The sequence below is a fragment of the Pinus tabuliformis genome, chromosome 6 (genome assembly GCF_031772625.1).
Source record: "Pinus tabuliformis cultivar Carrire ecotype Pingquan chromosome 6, CPIR1, whole genome shotgun sequence".
NCBI lineage: Eukaryota > Viridiplantae > Streptophyta > Pinopsida > Pinales > Pinaceae > Pinus > Pinus tabuliformis.
In genome coordinates this window covers 136,773,011-136,798,260 of record NC_142292.1, presented here as the reverse complement: position 1 = coordinate 136,798,260, position 25,250 = coordinate 136,773,011, and the positions used below count along the sequence as shown (strand labels likewise).

General features: G+C 39.2%; 1 long non-coding RNA gene across 1 annotated transcript; it reads left to right on the top strand.

Annotated features, from left to right (window-relative positions):
• Positions 1-525: 525 nt before the first annotated feature.
• Positions 526-845, top strand: LOC149257745 (uncharacterized). The gene is made up of 2 exons (XR_016245975.1): positions 526-623; positions 756-845. It is a non-coding gene; the product is annotated as an uncharacterized LOC149257745 (long non-coding RNA).
• The last annotated feature ends 24,405 nt before the right edge of the window (positions 846-25,250 follow it).

Below are 25,250 nucleotides of genomic sequence, written 5' to 3'. Positions count from 1 at the left end.
TTTAAATGGTTTGAGCATTTTTCTATTCTCCCTCCAATATGATCAATAGTTTTGGTGTCAGTCCCTTGTGGGCCATATTTGGCATGTGGTTATTATCTATGTTAATATGAAAACTATCTGTCTACTGCAGTAGCATATATATTTATTATTACCAGCTTCTTAGCTGGTTGATACTACTGGAAGGAAATTGCATAAAATATGTTTGACAGTATAGTTTACTGGGTTACACAATTTCTCTTGGCAGGAGCGGAATGAAAGGTTATAAACTCCAATTCCTTTTTGTTAGGTTCATCCTTTAAATTTGTTTCACTGTGTTAAAACTTGCGAGGGTATGGTTTTTGCAGAGGTAAGATCCTAGAAATTTTGAAGAACTGGAGTGAAAGGAGTGTTAATGTTATAGTTGTCACTGATGGTGAACGCATTCTGGGACTTGGGGATCTTGGATGTCAGGTAAATTTCACTGATCACCTGGCTCGAGTTTATTTGGAGGAGCTCGTGTTTGATCCCTATTTCATTGATCTGTTCTACAGTCTTACACTCTTTCTTGTTTACTATTTTGACATTTATCATTGACTGTTGTCTGAGTTTCAGAAAAAGTTGACAGAGTCTACATTGGATCAGTGGTGAGCCTATCTTCATAAAAGTTTATTGAATTATTTCAACGATGATAGAAATTCAATTCAATTCAATTTATTGTGTGATATGAGGATACCCTGATAAAAGAACATATTGATACTATGTTCATATGTTTGCAGGAAGGAGTCTCTACTTACAGGTCTTATCCAGCGGGACTAAAGGACATAATAAACTATACAAAACACCGATATAGCAACCCCCCTATATACGTTACCGAAACTGGTACTTGAGCCTTGACATTTATTGAAGAAGAAGAAATATTTCTATATGTTTTCTGAAAAGTACCCTTGTTACACTTGCATCTGTTCGTTTTGATTCCTGTGGCTGAAACCATAAGGCATATGTAAACAAACCATTTGCTTGAATGACTTAGTAACTAAGCTTAACCTATGTAATCAGCTAAGCTTATGTACTTTATATCTATGCCTATTACAGTAAGTGTGTTTAGTCATTTACACCTGTTTAAGGCACCGATCTACCTTTATATGCACCACTTTCACAGGCAACAGTTTGGGCACACACTTGATTTTACCTCTTTGGGCTTATGTTTTATACCACAAGTTGAGGCCCATGTTAATGAAAATGTTGAGTCTGATCTTTCAACAGGTTGGTAAAACTTCTGCTTGCCTATAATAATGGTTAAACAATTTAATGGCATGTCTCCTTCACCCCCCGCTTAGACAGGAAGAATTTAAGTGGTTTTCAAGCAGTTGTTACAACAGGCAGCAAAGCTTAAACAAGCAGTATCTTCATAAGTCTTAAATGACACTATTTACTGGCTTCTTTCAAACTCCAATTTCCTCATTGGAATTAGAACAACGTTCCATCAATTACCAACTCACTGTCTTCTGTAGGGTTCCCGCCCAACCATTGCTGTGAGTCTTATAGCTTTTTGGAAAAAGACGAAAGTCTGCCATGTCTTAAATGACACTATTTACTGGCTTCTTTCAAACTCCAATTTCCTCATTGGAATTAGAACAACTTTCCATCAATTACCAACTCACTATCTTCTGTAGGGTTCCAGCCCAACCATTGCTGTGAGTCTTATAGCTTTTACCTCTTAGACAGGCAACAGTTTGGGCACACACTTGATTTTACCTCTTTGGGCTTATGTTTTATACCACAAGTTGAGGCCCATGTTAATGAAAATGTTGAGTCTGACCATTCAACAGGTTGGTAAAACTTCTGCTTGCCTATAATAATGGTTAAACAATTTAATGGCATGTCTCCTTCAGCCCCCGCTTAGACAGGAAGAATTTAAGTGGTTTTCAAGCAGTTGTTACAACAGGCAGCAAAGCTTAAACAAGCAGTATCTTCATAAGTCTTAAATGACACTATTTACTGGCTTGTTTCAAACTCCAATTTCCTCATTGGAATTATAACAACTTTCCATCAATTACCAACTCACTGTCTTTTGTAGGGTTCCCGACCAACCATTGCTGTGAGTCTTATAACTTTTTGGAAAAAGACGAAAGCCTGCCATGTCTTAAATGACACTATTTACTGGCTTCTTTCAAACTCCAATTTCCTCATTGGAATTAGAACACCTTTCCATCAATTACCAACTCATTGTCTTCTGTAGGGTTCCGGCCCAACCATTGTTGTGAGTCTTATAGCTTTTACCTCTTAGACAGGCAACAGTTTGGGCACACACTTGATTTTACCTCTTTGGGCTTATGTTTTATACCACAAGTTGAGGCCCATGTTAATGAAAATGTTGAGTCTGATCTTTCAACAGGTTGGTAAAACTTCTGCTTGCCTATAATAATGGTTAAACAATTTAATGGCATGTCTCCTTCAGCCCCCGCTTAGACAGGAAGAATTTAAGTGGTTTTCAAGCAGTTGTTACAACAGGCAGCAAAGCTTAAACAAGCAGTATCTTCATAAGTCTTAAATGACACTATTTACTGGCTTCTTTCAAACTCCAATTTCCTCATTGGAATTAGAACAACTTTCCATCAATTACCAACTCACTGTCTTCTGTAGGGTTCCCGCCCAACCATTGCTGTGAGTCTTATAGCTTTTTGGAAAAAGACGAAAGTCTGCCATGTCTTAAATGACACTATTTACTGGCTTCTTTCAAACTCCAATTTCCTCATTGGAATTAGAACAACTTTCCATCAATTACCAACTCACTGTCTTCTGTAGGGTTCCGGCCCAACCATTGCTGTGAGTCTTATAGCTTTTACCTCTTAGACAGGCAACAGTTTGGGCACACACTTGATTTTACCTCTTTGGGCTTATGTTTTATACCACAAGTTGAGGCCCATGTTAATGAAAATGTTGAGTCTGATCTTTCAACAGGTTGGTAAAACTTCTGCTTGCCTATAATAATGGTTAAACAATTTAATGGCATGTCTCCTTCACCCCGAAAGTCTGCCATGTCTTAAATGACACTATTTACTGGCTTCTTTCAAACTCCAATTTCCTCATTGGAATTAGAACAACTTTCCATCAATTACCAACTCACTGTCTTCTGTAGGGTTCCAGCCCAACCATTGTTGTGAGTCTTATAGCTTTTACCTCTTAGACAGGCAACAGTTTGGGCACACACTTGATTTTACCTCTTTGGGCTTATGTTTTATACCACAAGTTGAGGCCCATGTTAATGAAAATGTTGAGTCTGATCTTTCAACAGGTTGGTAAAACTTCTGCTTGCCTATTTGAGTTTGAAGAAAAATCCTGGCTAAAGGATCTTATATGACTCTTTGATTCTGACAGAGGAGGATCTGATGTAACTACATCTTGTAATAACCCTGGACAGTGTTATGACCTTCTAAGCTTAAGTCTGAAACTCTTTTACTAATGATTTGAATTGGCCATGATAAATGGCTGGAACTCTTCCCAAGTGCTAGCTTTTGAGTTTGAAGAAAAATCCTGGCTAAAGGATCTTATATGACTCTTTGATTCTGACAGAGGAGGATCTGATGTAACTACATCTTGTAATAACCCTGGACAGTGTTATGACCTTCTAAGCTTAAGTCTGAAACTCTTTTACTAATGATTTGAATTGGCCATGATAAAAAAAACTTGTTTGAAACCTCCTGTATGTACATATATCATTAGTTTTTCTTGCTTTTTTTTCTAATAATGAGGGGGCACCCATGCTTACGGCCCTGCACATTTGCAGTTATGTACAATTGTGCCTTTGTCAGACTTGTATGACAAAATTGACTAGTGCACATACTACTACAGGAGTAGTTTCCAAAGCTTCATCTAACATAGAAAGCAAGTTGCCTTGTAGAGTCTCACAACAAGTGCTGCAAGATGATTCATATTGAGCCTCTGTTGCAGTGACCGTGGACTTTGAGGGTTCATCTTGTTTGCCTCTTGACTGCAACTCTTCCCAAGTGCTAGCTTTTGAGTTTGAAGAAAAATCCTGACTAAAGGATCTTATATGACTATTGGCCATGATAAAAAAACTTGTTTGAAACCTCCTGTATCTACATTAGTGCTCCATCTCAAAATCAAGTATCAAGATATATGTGTAGTGATTCCAGTTCTGATATATGATATGTATGGCAATTTGTTTTCTTAAGTAAATCAGAGTAATGCAAATTAAATCACCAGTCAAGAAATCATTTACGTGACCAGATAAATCTATTGAAATTAATTTTGAATCAAATCTACGCCCTCTACAACTGCTCTTTGAATTTCTGCAAATGTAATTCATATTTTTCTAATGTCTCACAGAAAAAAACGGCCACTAATGACTTCTACCATCTTCTGCCAGATTGTTGTTCTTGAACTTTGTGGGTATCTTCTGCTATATTGTTGTTTTTGCACTTTGTGGGTAAGTGGGGATTGAAGCCCTCTACAACTACTGTTCCAATTTCTGCAATGTAATTCATATTTTTCTAATGTCTCACAGAAACGAAATGAACGACCGTACTGACTTCTACGATCTTCTGGCAGGTTGTTGTTCTTGCACTTTGTGGGTATCTTATGCCAGATTGTTATTCTTGCACTTTGTAGGTAAGTGGGGAGTGAAGGCCTCTACAACTGCTGTTTAAATTTTTGCACACGGTTCAGATTGTTGTTCTTGCACTTTGTGAGTAAGTGGGGAGTCAAGGCCTCTACAACTGTTGTTTAAATTTTTGCACACGGTTCTCAATTTGTAATGGCCACAACATTCAGGTACTGATGCTTTTATATATAGATATACCATCTTCTGGCAGATTTTTCGCTTGCACTTCCTTCTCTAACCTTTCCACTTTGTGTCAGCAATTATACAAGAAAATCATGACCCAACATTGCGTTTAGGCTTATGTTTCTAAGTCTAAAAGATATCCGTGAGCAGCCCATAGCTTCTTCGGTAAAAGCAGGTTGTTATGGGAACATGTTTAATATCTACCCGTGGGCAGTAGGTAAAATAGCAGATGGTGAAACTTTGGTAACTCGTGAACAGGTTTATTCGATAACTGAGTCCATTTGGGAAGTAAATAGGCTTGACCTTCTGTATACAAGCCAATGTGATAGCACATGTTAGTGCTCTTACTCACGCTTATGTGGAGCACATATCAATCTGTCTCTTAGCTTGCCACTGCTCAGAGAGCTACCTGCATAAGTAAGTAGTCCAGTCATCTGCATTAGAGTCGTATTACGTAGTGTGACACTCATTACTTGTCCTCTTTAGCCAATTATTTATTAGAATAGCTTGGCCCCAACCTACCACCAAGATTTCATTTGAGATCTGCCCCTGATGTCAGATACATCACCTAATTTCGCATTTACTTCTGCCGTCACATACATCATTTCATATGCCATTTGCCCCCATGTCAAATCGATCACTTAATTGCACCGATTGCTCACTTAACGTAAGCTTTCTGCTTTATGCCGACCATTAAATACTGGCCTGCTCCAATAAATGCTCCTCATATTGGATTATATCCCCTCCAATCTGATTTTCAAGTATTCCAGCTCCATTCCAAATCAATCCGCATATGTACTTACTTCTGCACATGTCAGGAATCTACCCCGCATTCAACTCTCGCGATCTAGCACGCCTATCCTTATTTGGTTGTACAGTAAAATATTATCAAAAACCCGGTTCCATTCACACTTAAAACCAGCTTGCAAACACGTTGAACTCTTTTATAAATTCGCAAAAGCAATGCCTAATTTCTCGCTTACAAAACAAAACCACCTTCTGCACCTAGATATTGACATACATCTCCCTGCTTCACATAACATGGAATCCATTAGCATAAGCCAACTTACTCAACTCGCGGCATTGTTTCTCTTAGCACTTGTTCTCATGGCTCTTCTGATTATTGACATCGTAAAAGTCGAAACACAAAGAAAAAAGAAACCGAAAAAACAATAACATCTCGAACGAAGACCTATTTTTGCATTATTTTACGCGTTGTCTTAATTCCCCGCTTCCTTCTCTGTTACAGGTCTACGACGGATGCCTCCAATATGCATTTGGATCTGCCATGGTGGTGCAACTCGCATTTTTTATGCTTCTATCGTTTCTGCTGGGATGCCGGTCTAATGTCCTAATTGTTAGTTCTACGACGGATGCCTCCAATATGCATTTGGATCTGCCATGGTGGTGCAACTCGCATTTTTTATGCTTCTATCGTTTCTGCTGGGATGCCGGTCTAATGTCCTAATTGTTAGCATTCGTGCTTGTCTTGTATTCTTCACATGTTACCGTCTATCATAAGAAATGCTTATTTTCAAGGTTAAATGTAAGCTTCAAGGCAGTTTTCATGTTACTAGTGTCTTGAATTGATAATATGCTAGCATTAAGCATCGATTACGCTTTATGTAAACACAAATTCTTTGCCCCAATATAGTCATCAGTTCTCTGGTGTACCATTGATGCCTACCTACCTGAAGCGCTTGTCTTGTATTCTTCACATGTTACCGTCTGTCATAAGAAATGCTTATTTTCAAGGTTAAATGTAAGCTTCAAGGCAGTTTTCATGTTACTAGTGTCTTGAATTGATAATATGCTAGCATTAAGCATCGATTACGCTTTATGTAAACACAAATTCTTTGCCCCAATATAGTCATCAGTTCTCTGGTGTACCATTTATGCCTACCTACCTGAAGCATGGACTACAGGGGTACTTCTTAAATTTCCCATGGTCTCGTGCATTCCTTTCATCAGTGTGATCATGCAATAATGGGCATTTGGAGAAGCTGCATCCTTCTTTTACTAAGAAACAGATAAGTGATGGGTGCTTGAAGCTGGCTTATTGAAGTTGCATTTTATGACAGACTTCCTAATAAATATATTAACAGTCGCGTAATACAAATCTCTAGTACTAATTGTGTAAGAGTTCGTACTAGTTTCCAGTTCGAGGTCAGGTAATCAACAAAAGCGTCATGTTGATCGATCTGCCATGCACCATAACAAAACTGCCTTTCCTCCACCAGCGGGGGATTTGAATGGCAACGGCTGTCTAAGTTTACTGGACTTGTTCCTATCTCTGGAAATCTCTTGGCCTAGGTTTGCTTACTAAGCATGGCAGGGACTTGTTGCTTGCAACTCCCCTTGTTTTAATTTATCTTCCGGACGTGGGGAAATAATAATTTGGTATTTGGAAAAAAATGTCATAAACACTTTGCTCAGATGAAATTACGCTTTATGTAAACACAAATTCTTTGCCCCAATATAGTCATCAGTTCTCTGGTGTACCATTTATGCCTACCTACCTGAAGCATGGACTACAGGGGTACTTCTTAAATTTCCCATGGTCTCGTGCATTCCTTTCATCAGTGTGATCATGCAATAATGGGCATTTGGAGAAGTTGCATCCTTCTTTTACTAAGAAACAGATAAGTGATGGGTGCTTGAAGCTGGCTTATTGAAGTTTCATTTTATGACAGACTTCCTAATAAATATATTAACAGTCGCGTAATACAAATCTCTAGTACTAATTGTGTAAGAGTTAGTACTAGTTTCCAGTTCGAGGTCAGGTAATCAACAAAAGCGTCCTGTTGATCGATCTGCCATGCACCATAACAAAACTGCCTTTCCTCCACCGGCAGGGGATTTGAATGGCAACGGCTGTCTAAGTTTATTGGACTTGTTCCTATCTCTGGAAATCTCTTGGCCTAGGTTTGCTTACTAAGCACGGTAGGGACTTGTTGCTTGCAACTCCCCTTGTTTTAATTTATCTTCCGGACGTGGGGAAATAATAATTTGGTACTTGGAAAAAAATGTCATAAACACTTTGCTCAGATGAAATTACGCTTTATGTAAACACAAATTCTTTGCCCCAATATAGTCATCAGTTCTCTGGTGTACCATTTATGCCTACCTACCTGAAGCATGGACTACAGGGGTACTTCTTAAATTTCCCATGGTCTCGTGCATTCCTTTCATCAGTGTGATCATGCAATAATGGGCATTTGGAGAAGTTGCATCCTTCTTTTACTAAGAAACAGATAAGTGATGGGTGCTTGAAGCTGGCTTATTGAAGTTGCATTTTATGACAGACTTCCTAATAAATATATTAACAGTCGCGTAATACAAATCTCTAGTACTAATTGTGTAAGAGTTACTACTAGTTTCCAGTTCGAGGTCAGGTAATCAACAAAAGTGTCCTATTGATCGATCTGCCATGCACCATAACAAAATTGCCTTTCCTCCACCGACAGGGGATTTGAATGGCAACGACTGTCTAAGTTTACTGGACTTGTTCCTATCTCTGGAAATCTCTTGGCCTAGGTTTTCTTACTAAGCATGACAACGACTTGTTGCTTGCAACTCCCCTTGTTTTAGTTTATCTTCCGGACGTGGGGAAATAATAATTTGGTATTTGGAAAAAAATGTCATAAACACTTTGCTCAGATGAGACATCGAAGGGATCAAATCTCGGTGAACAATATACTCAAATGTAATATAGTATCAACTTACCCAAAAAAATATCTTCTGGACCATGTGGTTCAAGCAGCCTTCGAGTAGGTTTATTAAGAAGCGTTTTTCAAAACCTCTGTCTCACATTAAATGAGAATATTCACTGCAATTAGCGCCACCACTTTAATATCTCTATGATATAAGATATAATTTAATAAATTTATTTGTGAATATATTAATTTTTAATTATTGTTTTTATTTTTATGTTTTTAAAGACTTTATACGTAATCTATTTTGATAAAAATATTTGTGGTGCATAGTGAAAATGTTTTTTTTATTCATTAATCAAATATGATATTACATATATACAAGAGTAATGTTTCAAGATAGGAAACTGTTTTGGACACACAATCTGTTAGTTGATAGAATATTTCAATCACACATAAGTTTAAGAGCAGACTCCTCTAGATAGAAACAATCACAATAGAGACAATAAGAATTACATATTCCAATACAACCCCATAATGAGGACTTGTCTTCCTCATCATCTCACTTTTAAAATTTATAAATAACATTAACCATAGAAAGTTATCATATATATATATATATATATAGATATATAATTTTAAATGTTATTTATATAGTTTTATGGAATGGAAATATACATATATTTTAAATAAATTTATTGTTATTTTGTGGGATGCCTTTTACAATTCAAGATAAAGAGAAATATATAGGTGTAAATATTTATAAAATTTAACATTTAACTTAAAACAACAATACCAATTGTAATAAAGCCGAGTGTTGTTTTTGGACCTCTCGGTGCGAGGAGTGATGGCGAACTAGGGTTTAGGGTGAAGGAATAGGTGCCCGGGAAGCTTGGGGTTGGGCCTGCTACATGAAAATAGCGGCCTCTTGCGGAACCACGTAGCAAAACAGAGGCGAAAATAATACTAGGGGAGTAGTCTCAGTTCCGAGCTGGACTGCAAGGACATGATGGAAGTAAGTGGGGGGGGAGAGATCCCCTCCTACAAGGAGGTCACAACAGGGGAATAAAGATGATCCAAAGCAAATGGTGGACTAGGTAATCGTGGTAAGACATCACCGGTGATGGGAGTCGCATGGCAAGTGAGAACAACAAGCAAATGCCTACCGAGGGCTTCTAGAAAACCCAGGTTCGTTGTTCCGAATAATAAATTGGGAGAGTATAGAGGTTATATCAAGGATCATGTGCTAATATGTAAGTTTGTAGGAACATGGCCATCTGAAAAAGAGTTAATGAAATGGATATCCCTATAGTGGAAACCCAAAGGCCATATAGATCTCAAACTAGGAGCAAAAGGGTTTCTTACAGTAATATTTACAAACTTGGAGGATAAGGAGAGGATATTTGAGGAAGGGCCATACTTTTTCAATAATGCAGGCCTATTCATGCGGCAATGGGAGGAGTGTTACAATCTGGAAAAAGAAAGAATTATAGCAGCACCATTGTGGGTTCGATTGCTTGGACTCCCCATCGAGTTTTGGGACCCAGAAATTTTAGAAGGAATCGGGAACTCGATTGGGACCTTTGTAAAGGTTGCTGAAACCACCAATAGAGGAAGATACACATCATATGCTAGGATCTGCGTCTACATGAATATTACAGAACCTCTGTCAGATCACATTGAAGTAGAATACCATGATGAAGTATGGCAACAGCCACTGGATTACGAACACATCCCATTTAGATGCAGACGGTGCCATGAGTATGGCCATCTGTTTCAACATTGTCCGTTCAATGAAGGAAATAACCCACCAAACCAAGGGGAGGAAAAGAAAAGGACTACGCAAGAGAGGCAAATGAACAAAGGGAACAGAGAAGGCTTCACAGAAGTTCAGAAAAGAAAGAAGAGATCTCACAAAGGAAAGACCAAAATAAACCATCCAAATCTAGAAGATAACCAGGAAAACATGAATCAGTTTGAGATCTTGCGAGATCTAGAAATGGAAGTGGAACGAGCAGAGGAGGAAGAGGAGTTGACAAAAATCCAGAAAGACTATAGAAAGGATAATGAAGAAACAAAGATTAAAGAGGTCGAAAAAGAGGGAGAAAAGGATGATAGGGAACAAGAGCGAACTCAGGAACAGATTCAAATGGAAATAGACTCGCAGCAAGAACAAGGAGAAGAGGAAGAACAGATAATGAGGAAATTGCTACAGGAGTGGAAGCATCTAGATGAACGATTCATACCAGAGTTTCAAAAACAACTTTACAAGGACATGTTCCAAGGATACAAGGAAAAGCAAGGACAAGGGACAGTAAAACAACCAGAGCAACTTGGATCACAAGGAGATCAGAATTCAGAAATAGGAACCATAGGAAAAGGCGGCCGGAAAAGAGGAAGAAGGCTTATGAGCGAGACCATTCAAATGGTGGGAGAGATGCTAGTTAATTCAGGGAAAATGGTACCATTGTCGGAGGTCTTCCAACAACCCTCAAAATTTTTAAAATGATAATTACAACCTGGAATATCAGAGGACTGAACAGTAAAGGTAAACAGAGATATTTGAAGGAGAGACTCAGAAGAGAGAAGCCAAATATTATGCTAGTCCAAGAAACAAAACTAAAGGAAAGTAAACTAAAAGAAGTGATGAAGAATTTTAAGCCATATTATGAGATCATAGGAAAAGATGCAACTGGTAGTGTTGGGGGAGTAGCAATTCTGTGGAACCCAGAGGAAGTCCAATTTGAAGACTGGACTAGCATACCCCGCATCCTCTCAGGGAGATTTAGAATTTTAGGCTCTAAAGAATGGATCCTATTATCAAATGTATACAAGCCTCATATTCAAAATGAAGATAGGGTTTTCCTTCAGAACTTGGTGGTCATACGTTCCATCTACCGTGATTCTCCCTGGATAGTAGGAGGAGACTTCAAGATGATAAAAGATCTGAACGAGAAAAAAGGCAGGCTCAAAAGAATGGAGACAGACATGGAAGCTTTCAGAGAATGGATCACAGAGCAAAGACTTGTAGATATCCAAAATAGAAACGGAATACATACTTGGAATAACAGGAGGGGAGGTAGAAACCAGCTTGCATCCAGACTTGACCGATTCCTCCTCTCAAAACAGATCATGAACTGGGACATCTACATTGAAGCCATGATCCTCCCGGTAATGGGATCGGATCATTGGCTGGTTAAAGCCGAAATGGATATTAAAGCTAGCCCCAAGAGGAAACCCTTCATATTTGAAGCGTTTTGGCTTAGGGAGAAAAAATTTATGAAGAAAGTAGAGAACTGGTGGAAACAAAGCAGTCAGAGAGGAAGAAATAAGATGCAGACATTTCAGATGAAATTAAGAGAGCTTAAAGGACACATTAAGAAATGGAATGAGGAAGAGTTTGGGCATATAGTCAAGGACTAGAAGATGTTAGAACAAAAGATGAAACAAATACAACAAGAAATAATAAATACAGGTAGAAGTGAGGATCTAGCCAAGGAGGAAGCGATCCTTGTAGGGCAACTTGAGGAGAGATGGAAACAAGAAGAAATCTTGTGGAGGCAAAAATCCAGGGTTAACTGGCTAAGAGAGGGGGAACGAAACACTAAGTACTTCGATCAAGCAATGGTCGAGAAGAGGCAAAGAAATAGAATATTCTCCATTAAAAATGACACAGGGACGAGGGTTACGCAACATGAAGATATAGAGCAAGTCTTGCCAAATCACTTCAAGGAGATACTAACTGAACCAAATGTCGACTGAGGAGAAGCGATAGAGGAAATATGCAAAGAAATTCTGAGAAGGATCACCAGAGAACAAAACCTAGCTCTGATGAGGGTAGCTACCTTGGAAGAAGTCGAAGAAATAGTGAAAGGGATGAAAAAGAATAAATCCCCAGGCCCTGATGGTTTCACAGAAGAATTCTATCAAGGTGGGTGGGACTTCCTTGGACAAGATATCATGGATGTGGTGGAAGAATCAAGAAGGAACCAAAAGGTAAGTACAAGCCTTAACATAACCTTCGTGTCCCTAATTCCTAAGGAAGCCAAGTCTGAAACCCCTCAAGGCTTCAAACCTATCACCCTCTGTAATGTGATATATAAGATCATAGCTACGTTAATGGAAAAAAGGCTAAAGCCCCTCCTATCTAGCATTATTTCCTCGGAACAAACAGGTTTCGTTGAAGGGAGACAAGTCTTGGACGGATTGGTGGTCTCCCGAGAAATAGTGCACTCTCTAAAAGTTAAAAAGGAAGCAGGTCTGATGATCAAATTGGATCTTTCAAAAGCCTATGACCGCTTAAACTAGAATTACCTGAAAGAAATCTTAAGAGCTTATGGTTTCTGCAATAGATGGATTGAATCGATTACATCTACGATCTCTTCAACAATTTTCTCTATCCTGGTGAATGGAACTCCCTCCCAACCGTTCAAATCTTCTAGAGGTCTTAGGCAAGGAGGCCCTCTGTCACCGTTCCTGTTTATCATAGTTGTAGAAGGGCTAGGAAGGTACATTAAAAAAGAAGTCAGAGAGAAGAAGCCAAAAGGAATCCAACTTTGGGGTAATAGCCTCCTAATTTCCCATCAGAAATTTGTTGACGACATCATGCTGTTCTGTAAGGTATCCCTGAGAGAAGCCAGAAAAATCAAGGCAATTTTAGATCCTTTCATGTTAGCCTCTGGCACCCAAATCAACAAGGAAAAATCATGTACTTATTTTTTCAACACGACTGGAAACATCAGGAACTTCCTATCTAGAACCTTGGGATTCCCATCTGGGGAACTCCCAACCGAGTATCTTGGAACTCCACTCGCCCTAACCCCCCTGAGGATGTCCAATTGGCAAATAATCCTTGAGAAAATTTCCAGGAAATTTGCAAATTGGTCCTTTAGATCATTGAATTTTGCAGGAAGAACTGTCTTAGTCAAAGTGGTACTCCAGTCAATACCTATATACAAACTTTCAGCTATGGCAGCCCCTAAAGGAGCGTGCGATAAGATGACAGAGATATTCAAAAACTTTATATGGAGTGGCCAGAAAGAGCAAAAGAAATGGTCCCTGGTATCCTGGAAGGACGTAGTAAAGAGCAAGATGGAAGGAGGATTAGGCCTCAAGGATCCTTATGTTCTGAACCAGGCTTTGGAAGCTAAGCTATGGTGGCAAATGGCTAAACGAGGGAAATGACCTGTGGAAAAGAATATGGACAAAAAAATATAACATGCCTACAAAACTGGAGGAAATTCTAAGGATAAGTGGTACTCTGAAAGGGTTGGAAATATGGAATCTTGCCAGCCTCAATAAAGATTTGATTGCTAAGCATGCGTTCTTGGAAATAAGGGAAGGCAACTTAGTAAAATTTTGGGATGAGGCCTGGCAACAAAGGGAAAGAATGAATGGAATGCAAGGCCTAATGGAAGTAAGCCAAAAGGCAACAGAGCAAGGCATGATTTTAGTCAGGGACTTCTGGAAGAGGGAAAGCCAAGATGAAGTGTGGAGAACTTGGAAAGGCCCGGAAGAGTGGATGGATCAGCTAACAGGAGAACAAAAAGAGATATATCAAAAGGAGATGCAGACAAGGAGGATTCCCATAAGAACTGGACCAGACATCTTAAGATGGGGTCACACAACTAAAGGAAAATTTTCAATTAAGGAGGCATACCATCTTTTAAACACAGGAGATCCAGAGGATATGCTAGGTATTTGGAAGCAAATATGGAACAGTAACTGGTGGCCGAAAGTGGCCCATTTCTTATGGCTGGTTGCCAAAGGCCGTATCCTAACCTGGGACCAACTCCAAAAAAGAGGCATTCATGGCCCTTCAAGGTGCCCTCTATGTAAACAGGAAAAGGAGACGCAAGAACACCTCCTAAATTCATGCTCAGAAGCCCAGCATCAGTGGGAAGAGGTTCAGAGACTCTTCGGCAAAACCAACCGAGACCAGCAGAGCATTAACAACACCATTAAAGTCTGGGGAAGAGGTCAATTTACGAGCCAGGTGGTAAAAAGAGCTTGGAGCCTAGCAGCTGGGATGAACATGTGGATGATCTAGAAAGAGAGGAACAGAAGAATCTTCCAAAACAGAGAGATGACAAAGAACCAACTCTGGGAAAAGACCGTGAGCCATATACGAGAAACTATACTAGCGGATACCTGGAATGGAGAAGACTGGGAGGTGACACAGGAAGAGGAGCAGATCCTTAAGAAACTCAATCTGAATCAAGGGATGGTCGCTCCCCAGCTATGGAAAGAACCCAGGTCGGTATACAATGGCACCATGCATTATACTAGACCCCCGGCTGGATTTATTAAGCTAAACTTTGACGGTGCCTCCAAAGGGAACCCAGGCCCAGCAGGGATTGGGGGTCTTTTTAGGGATGATCAAGGAAGAACGAAATGGATTTATGCAGACAGCGGAGGTATTATGAGTAACAATGAGGCGGAACTGATGGCAGCTCGCCAAGGATTAAAGATAGCTATTAGGAATGGGTACAATAACCTGGAAGTGGAGGGTGACTCTCAAATGGTTATACATGTACTCAAAAAACTCAATAATGGTACCTCCTGGGACAAAGTCACTCAGAGTTGGAGGACTGCCAGCCTAATACAAGAATTGGCAATCATTCTTCGTAGATTCGACTATATGATTATCAAACATGCTAGAAGAGAGGCAAATAGAGTAGCAGACTTCCTTGCGAATAGGGGATGCCAAGAACAAGGGAGAAAAGTGGATAATATATGGACGAGCTATTCAAAAGATCCAGGTTTTGAACAGCTTTGTTCGATCCTCAACAATGATAACCATGAAGACACGACCCAAAGGTAGTAGGGACAGTTGGCTCCCGATCGGGATGAGGAAATGTGGAGGTGATAAAGGTAGGTGCATTTATCATAAGGACAGAACAGTTGGACGAGACTGTAGAGATCAGGTTACCTTCCCAACAAAAGAAATGAGTATTCGGTCAGATCAAGTTTCAAATGGCAGGAGTGGGAATGGAGGAGTGCAGATGATTAGGAAAAATGGCGGTGATAATGGAAGGGAGAGAAGGATGATGAGAAGGCACAATATGAAGATGGCAGGTGGCAAAGGAAAGGATAATGCGGACAGAGTGAAGGAGGAACGGATCGAGGAGCATGTTGGAAACATTACTAGGGTGATTTGCGAGCTTGGGCATGTGCATATTGCTTTCTCCACCTCACTTGTTTCCATTATTATAAGTAGAATGGACAACCGTCAGTCTTGGGAGGATCTGGAGGTAGAGAAAAGTCTGAGAAAGATGGTTATATCCCATGTTTCTCATTGTGAGGGTCACCCGGAGGGGTCCCAGGGTGGGTACCCTGAAGAGAAACGAAATTGTAGTCGAGGTGATCTGTTCTTGATGATAGAAGAATGACATCTATTTTTAATTTATGTTTCACAAAGTACTGCTTCTACTCAAACCATTAATTTGACATTTTTGAAAAACATCATTGATCTAACTATGTTAAACAAAGTCATATTCATACTTTCTGCAACACCATATTATTGTGGATTATATGGGATAGTATTTTGGTGTTTGATGTTGCTATCTCTTAAATATTATTCAAAGGCTTTAGAAGAATATTCACCTCCATTATATATCCGTAATATACCAATATTCTATTGAATTTTATATTTAACCATAGCATAAATTGTTTTAAACATATCAAAAACTTGTGAATTTAACTTCAAAAGATAAACCCAACAAATTCTCAAATAATCATCAATATAGGTGAGTATATATTTCTTTCCATTGGCAGTTGGTACAAACATAGGTCCACATAAATTTGAATGTATGAGACCCAATTTTCTGGAATATCTACAAACAAAATTATGAAATGGTTGTTTACAATGTTTTCCCAAAATGTAAGCATCACATGGTGTGAGCTTTCGTGGAATAGTGGGAAGACTTAACAAATTTATCTTTCATAATTCTAATGTTGTTATAGTTGATGTGGCCAAACATTGCATGCCATAATAAACTAGAACGAAAAATATTATTCTATCGCACTAATAGAGCTATATTTGTAGCAGACTGTGTAGTAGATAAATTACTATTTAATTTCAACTGTGTAACTTATTCAATACTAGTCAAAATTACTTAATTATCACTTGCTCTACAAATTTTAATAATGTCATCAAAACTATGGATTGAATGTCCTTGTTGTCCGATATGAATGAGGGACATTAAGTCCCTCTAAAATTGTGATATATAAGGAACATCCTTCAAAACATAATTTTATAAATGTGGAATATTTAATCTAATTGATCTAATTCTTGATGGTTTAACTTCAGACTTATCAACAAAATATACAACACCATCAACATTATCAATGAAACTTTCAAAAATATGTTTCTGGAATGTCATATGACATGCAGCACCTGAATCTAAAATCCAACTGTCCTCCTATGAAGAAAATGCAGTATTAAAAACATTATCAATATTGAAATTATAGTGAGAAACTATATAATGAGCAGATTCATTTGTTTTACGTTTTTAAGAAGGTGGTTGCTATATCTTGTCATTAATTGGCTCTTTATTGTCATTATTAATCTTCTCCCAAGGAATCCTACAATTAACTAAACTATGACCAATTTTTCCACATCTATAGCATCTAATATTTGGTTTAATATACAGAAAAATATTCTATGTCTCGTCATTTTGTTGTCTATAACGCTGATTGTTGTTATTGTTTCCCTCATTCCTCTAAAGTTTCTTCTACCTCGACCTTTGGGATTCTTTCCATCTCCGAAAGATTCACCTTGTGATTTATGTTCTTTTCGTGCATGGCACAAGGTTTCTATATTTGAATTAGAAACATAAACTTTCTTCCAAAAATCCTTTTGTCTTTCTGCAATTTTATTCACTAATTTATCAAAAGTAATGTCCTTTCACTATCCACTAGCTTGGAGAGATTCCAAGTAGTGAGAGTATGCAGGGTGTAGCGCATTGAGGAAGACAATTAATTGTGAGTCTATTTTAACACCTCTGGCTTCAATATCATGGAAAAGAACCTTAATTTTAGAAGTAGATCTCATTTGATCATTGTCCTTCAGTTCAAATTTCAATAACTTAAATAAGAAATAAATAATCTCTAATTTTGAATGTGAAACATACAGTTCCTTCAAAACGTCTAATGTTTCGCATGCTTTATTATAGGAATAAATGTATCTGCTTACCTCTTATGAGACTGATGTTGTCATCCTAACATAGGCTTTATTGTTCTTAACTTCCTGGATAACACATTATTTTTCATCTTCTGAAGCTTCTGGTCCAATTTCTTTATTTTCTTTGTGTTTCTTCCCTTGGCAAACATCTTGCCAAAAATCATTAAAAATCAAAGAAATATTGAGTTTTCTTATCCATTCCAGCTAATTTTATTTCCCACAAAGGACAATTCCAACCTTTTGTAGTGACTACAATCACCCTTCAAAATTTTGGCTCGCATGCAAATTTTGGAGCCTACCTTGGATTCCACAATTGATCATCCTTGGTTTCTCGTTGGTAACCTAATGATTTTAAGCCCCCTCAATCTTAAGAGCTATCCGTGTCGTCATATTTATGTATCATCTGTCATATTTCAGCTTAAGGGTCGTTGTTCATCATGCAAAGTGAATTTTGTTTTTCTTCAGGGGGAAGCATGTGCGCATGGGTGGTTTTCATCACATAAACATGTTTCAAACTCACTTCATGCACTCTTGTCATGAAGGTTGTTGCACCAAGAAAATCATGTCTTATGAATTCTAGATGGTCTACGTTGTTTCACTAAGTGACCGTGTGCAATCGCAATCGAGTTTGATGGATGTTTACATCTATGTCACTGATCTCACACTTAGTCATTTCAAAGAAGACTAGCCTCATTCATTTTCCTAGAACTTTTCACTTTGCATCTGAAACCATCAACCAACCTCCCTTGTCCGTTGAAACCCCACATTCCATAGAGACCCCATCGAGCACTACTCTCCAAAAATTCGTAGAGAACTCCAACTACACTGCACTCAACAATTGCACAAAGGTGTCCTCCGAGGACCCCCATCCTGCAGCAGTGTCTTGTGCCTCAAAATTGTGCAATGTTGTCCAAGCTTCCCTATCTGTCTTGCATGCATAAACTTCATAGACGGGCCTCCCAGGGCCTCACTCTGGCAGTAGTCACTATCCACTGAATTTGCACAAATCTACCTCTCATCGACTACAAGAAAATGTGACATGCTGAAATCGCTTCCAAGGAGTTGAGGAGAAGGACCAAGGAACCAAGTAATGGAAAAGATTAGGACTCCATGCAAACTTCTTCGGATGCATGATCACCTTGAGGGTAAGTATGGTAATTAAAGAACATATTTCAAAGTACACCTCTTAGTTAAGTTTGTACGACTGCTTGTCATTGTCATGTCACCTTGTCCTCAATAACATGCATGTGCACAAACATGAAAAGTCATTTTATGTGTTTCTTCAACATGTATTTCTTCCTTTTCACTTGTTTGACCAACTATCATCTTCCGCATGTTGATTTCTATGTCATGTTTGCGAACTCGTTCTGTTGATGTTGAAGATTTTGTTTGGGTTGTGCTCACTATGTAAACATCTATCACACTGACACACATTGTTGTAATCATTGTCACACAAGTGTCGCCACGGTTGTTCAATGATCTATCACAAGTGTCACACTTGTGGCTTGCACCTATCGATTAGTCACAATGATTGTATGTTGTCGTGAAGGTTTGAGGTATTTTGTTGTCAAGTCATGTTAATTGTGTGTTCACAAGGTCATGCATGTACGAAGTCACACATTCACACACTCAGTCTTGTTGAAACTTTGTCGATCAAACCACCCTCTAATAGTGGGACCCCTGCTGAGCTACACTACTCAATCTCAGCTCTCATTGATCACGTACTACTGTCCAAAATTGTGCAAAGTGTGAGGCTGTATCCCAGGCAGCCTACATTACACAATCTTGGAGTCAACCCGACTGAATGTCATTGAGAATAGCACAAAAGTTTCTCAACAAGCCATCTCAGTCTGTGTTGCCCACAAGCAAAGGTATCAAGTCTCCAACTAGTCAACCAGAGAGTTTTCCCAGCCAGTGACACTGGGCCTAACTCCTCCAAAAAATTGGGTAGAGTCTGCCAAGAATTCCTGCCTCTGCATATTGAAGAAATTGTATAGACATGACAGATAGACACCCATTGTCTGTCACTGCACTGTTAAAATTTGTGCAGTTCAGTTAGCTAACCGCCCTGACAGCCAGCCTATTGCTCCTCCTAAAAACTGCACAGTTTTCATAGGATGCCTCTCTGGTGCCCAGTATCCTGCTTAGCCCAGAAACTGCAGGGATGTCTTGGAGGCATGCCTCCTAGCTCTGCATTGTTTTGGCAAGCAGCGTCATGCAACCTGCTTCTAGCCTCCCTAAAGAATCTACTTAGTTTTCACTGCCAGTGTTCCCTTGCTGTTTGCACTATCTCCGTGGAAAAATTGCATAGATTTTCCCTCCAATCAAGCCAGATCCCAGAGATAGTCACCGCTGATCCGCAATGCTCATCCCAACGTCCTAGTGACCTCTGCACAATTTTCAATGACAGTGCCCAAAGCTTGTATCCCAACCAGAAATGTGCTCCGTGTTGTTTTAGAACCTTTTCCTCTCTCCTGGTCTCTTGGATCTGAAAACGAAAGATAATGCATCATGGTAGACTATGAGATTTCTAGATTTGATGTCATCTCATCATGAGTGATTGCAGATATAGGTACATGGATGAGACATGGCACGGTGACAAATGGGATGAACAAGGAGCACATCCAAGGAGACATGTTCATGAATGGATGAACACATGGAGCATGCTAGGTACAAGCAAAGTAGATACATGCACATGCAACATCAAGCAAACACCAAGACAATTGAAGACTCCACACACCTTGCCATGCAGAGATGAAGCTATGATACCTCAAGAGCACATTCATCACCCAATATCACTGTAGCTCAACATGGACACCACCACTAGCATGAACATACCAGCCTTGTCTTGTCGAGTCATGTCATAAGTCATCTCGGCCACGTCACTACTGTGGGCCATATTGTTGTAATAAATGTAATGTAACGTCGAAGTCCTAGAGACACATATGTAAATTTTAAGACTCACTTAAGTCAAGCAGTCATGAGGGAGTTCAAAAAGTCACAAGGATCAGTTTCACCCTTGGCTACATATACCCCTCATTTGTACATGCAAAATACTTTTTCACCTTGGCTCCTCCCACATAGCCTTGAGAGTTTGTAATATTTTCTTTGAGGAGCAAGCAGTGGCTCCAATGCCCCACTATCGGGGTTAGTGATGTAATGGTGTACATATATGCCTCTTGGAAATTTTGCTTGATTTAGAAGCCTGTTAACAGGACAACACGTTTTCACACATGTATTGTATTCGTTTGTAAGACTATTCTTTGGACACTTGTAATGCATGTTACTTTGACATGTATTAAGATAGTTAAACTATTTCAGTTGTTTTAGTACATATGCTATTGGAAATGTGTTGTATCAGTTGTTAATGATGTCTTGCCCACGTGGGTTATCCCATTGGACACTCGACAAATTCATTGATGTAAACTTGTTATAACACCTATTGCACTCATGTGGAATATTCTACTGGGTGTTGTACGTGTTATTTGTTCACCTTGTGTTTTTTACTACTGCATCCGTGTGGACTACTCTGTCAAAATTTGCACATGTCTTTATGTGTTGTGTGTCTCTAACAGAGTTGGGACTATAGCTCTTCAACCTCAGACTCACTTCCACCCTCTCCCTCTACAGTGAAAGAATTTTGACACAAGCGACATTACGCACTCACCAGGCATGCTAACCTCATTGTTTGAAGACAAAGTAAACCACTCTCATGCGCTGACAAGCAAGATCTAAGGAAAATATTTAAGATAATGGCAACCGTGCCATCGTACCAGACTGGACTCCTACACCAAATGGTGTGAGGTCTAGTTGGGACATCATATCGGGGAGATCCCCTGAATGTTGGCGAGTCCAACACCATCAACATTTCTGGTGCTAGAAGGAGGGCCAGATGACAAGCTGAGGCGTCACAATATATTTTGAATCTTCGCACATCTATCAAGGATTTTGTTATAGTTCACCGTCCAAAATGTCTGTCCAACATAAATATATTTCATGTCGAGAGGGAGTTCTGTGATGACTTGTAAGAAATCATGGATGATGCTAAAGGCGAAGTGGTCTGGCCTGAGCACTTAGATGACTTGCACAGGGTCATGGAGAATGTCGAAGGTTTTAATGAAACAAATGTATGTTTGTTGCTTGTGCACACACTTTGCGACTACTCATTGCTATGGTGTCACATACTACCTCATAACTCGGTGCCCTCATTCAAATAGTTTAGTGATATGATAGAATCTATTTTTCACCATTTTGATCCTGAAGCACTTCATAAAAAAATGTTACAACAACAGAAGGCCTCGTAAGAATCTATAGAGTAATTTTTGGGGTGCTTCTGTCTACTCATGTTTGAAGCTCTGAAAAGTTAGATGAAATTCCAATATCACATGGACATATTTGAATATTGCCTTCACAAAGCAATCTATCCCAATGAGAAGAAAAAGTTCAAACCTGTCTCAGCATACTTTGATGATGGAGCTCCATAATTACAAGCGAACACAATCATTGTCACAAGTGATTGTCTGCCTTCCCCTCATCAAACAACTTCAACACTACAGAGTGATGTGGGAGAAGGTGCACACATGTCTATTCAACTTTCACATCATCCCACCGTCACTACTCTTAATATCTATGTAAATTTGGCTTCCAAGCCTGCTGGTTGTCATGTGGACTTGTTACCTCAACCTTTGCCCCACGTTCTACTGATCCTCTGGATTGCAATGTATTGTGTTTTTCCATTCTGTACTCCACACTTTTTATGAACGAGGATCAAGTTGTCGACGGAGTTGGTGTTGTGCAACCAACCTGCGCTATCATTCATGATGAGTGTGTGCTGGAATCTTAACATGAACTCGCGGTAAAGGATGACCTCCTTCTGTCCCCACCTCATCCTCTTTTTCTTCATATCTCTGGTGATTCTGCTATCATTCGCAAAACACACCTGATGTCAATCTATCATTTGATAATAGAGAGGAAAATATTTCATTTAGAAACCCCTTTAATTTTCGTCTACCTTTTCAGGAAGTGCAGAGGGTAAACATTCTTCCTTCTCATCTACCCCTCTGTATGATTCATCAAATCATGAGGATGTCGAAAAACATCCTGAATTTTTTTATCTTGGTTGTCATGATGTCTGTATTTCTTCATATGATGACGATCTTGATTCACTTGTTGTTCTAAGCCACTAGTCCTTGATGATTTATCTATTGACGAAGTGGAAACCCCGCAGGCTATTGAGGCACTTCAGCCTAAGCTGATGGTTATGTCAAGCCCTCGTTGTCCGAAGGTTAGCTCCACTTCCAATCATAAAATTTCTGAAACACCCAAGGCTCCTCATCACTCTCTCCTTCGCATTAAAGATCAATCAAACATACACATTTAGCTTCCTCCACTGGAATCACATGATCCCATCGCTTATGCACTGGAGGAATCATTCACAACAAGCACACTTGCAACACGTAAGTTGTCTCTTTTTTCTCATGTTTGTTTTTCTGTCACAGTCAAGAGAGTGCATATGCTTATCATCTGTACAGAGTGTGTAACAACACCATGGTAAGTCCAAAATGTTTTTTTCTTGTGCTTTCACTATTTTCTTTTCTATGGATGTGTTTAAACTCAGAGTGTGTTGGTCTTCATTGTTATGTCTTTAATGTCTCATGGTTCGCTTGACTATGATTTTTGCAAACCATGCCTTCACCAACATGGGCCAACCAATGCATCGGTGGCTGCATTGGAAATATCACTTCACCTGAGTAGGCCCATGCACTTTTTAGCGTAGTTGTAGGAGTAGTGTTTGCTTCTTTGCTTTGATTTACTTTTTGGTTTACATGCTTGTTTTCTTTCTTACTTGGTTTGGTTTGCTTTCCTACTGTCTTTACTTACTTGTTTTTTCTTTCGCTTTACTTCTAGTTTCTTCTTTTTTCTTTATTTTCTTGCTTGTACCCATAGGTTAGCCTCTCGTGAAACTGTGTTTGTCTCTCGTGACAAGCTAGGAGAATCTTAGAGGACTTGTACAACTATCAACATATGGCTATCTGTTGTCCTATCTCTTTATGAAGAACTTGTTTCCTTCAATCAATGATGCCTTTATAGAAAATACATTCTGTTTAGAGTGAGTCTTGGTGAAAACACAAAGTAATCAGTTTTAACTAGTATGACCTACTCTAATTAGTTCTTTTGGGTTAACACTTGTTAGCTCAGTCAAGTAGAGTGAGGTGAGGGGGGCAACCTTAACAAGTATTTCAGAGGTATAAATAAGACACTTATGTGAAGGAACAACCTCTTCTGCTCTCAATAATTTGGAACCCCTCTTGCGCCTCTGAAATAAATAAGTGCCTACATAGATTTTTTTGAAAGATACAAAATAAATAAATAAATAAATAAATAAAAATGAAAAATGAAAAATGAATATGGCGAGAGAAGATAAAGGTGTGTTGCATAGGGTGGTGATGCAAGTAACTCCACCAGGGTACTGACCAGGCTTGCTGGTAGCGGAGCGATGATTGTGTTCCTGCGTGACTTCGCCAGGGTACTACCTAGGGCTGCTCGCAGCGGAGCAACACCAGAGATGAAACTTAAACTCTAACAGCTATATTAATTTTGCATCAATATACCCCTCATCCCCAATCGAAACAACTCAGTTGACTTAGCTTGGAATGTGTGCTGATCGATCAAGAGCATGGCATGTGCTACATCTTTCAGTCAAGCTAGTGAGGAAACCACGATGATCGAAGAATCAAACAATACTTTCAAAGGGTTTAGACTCACTTTTCATGAAACAAGGTCCATTCAGAGAGCTAGATTTCTACTAGTGTGTCGTGAGGTGTTGTAGCGGCTATAACCAGCCTCCAAAATTTTGGCTCACATTCAAATTTTGGAGCATACCTTGGATCGTGTGATCGATCATCCTTGGCCGCTTTTTGGTAAGCTGATGATTTTAAGCCCCCTACTTTATCTTAAGAGTTGTCTGTGTTTTCATCTTTATGAAGCATGTGTCACCTTTGGGCTTAAGGGTTATTGTTCGTCATTAAAAGTGAATGTTGTTTTTCTTCAAAGGAAAGCATGTGCACATGAGTGGTTGTCAATACATAGACATGTTTCAAACTAACTTCATGCACTCTTTTCACGAAGGTTGTTGCATCAATAAAATTATGTCTTATGCATTATGGATGGTCTACGTTGTGTCACTAAGTGTCTGTGTGTGATCACAATCTAGTCTGATCACGTTTACATCTGTGTCACTAATCTCACACTTAGCCATTTCCTCAGCAACCTAACCTCATTCAGCTTCTCAAAAATTTTCACTTTGCATCTACAACCATCAATGAAAATCCATTGCATGTTGAATCCCCGCAGCCCATAGAGAGACCAACCTCCCTTGCCTACTGAAACCTCGCAGCCCGCAAAGACCCCAACCAACACTACTCTGCAAAAATGCACAGAGCAGTCTAGGTGCATTGCACTAAGCAATTGCGTAGAGGATTCCTCCCAGGACAACCATCCTGCAGCACTGTACTATGCCTTAAAACTGCGCAATGTTGTGCAAGATGCCTTGTTTTTCTTGCATGGAGAAACTATGCAGACAAGCCTCCAAAGACCTCCTTCTTGAAACAGTCATTGTCTGCTAAAA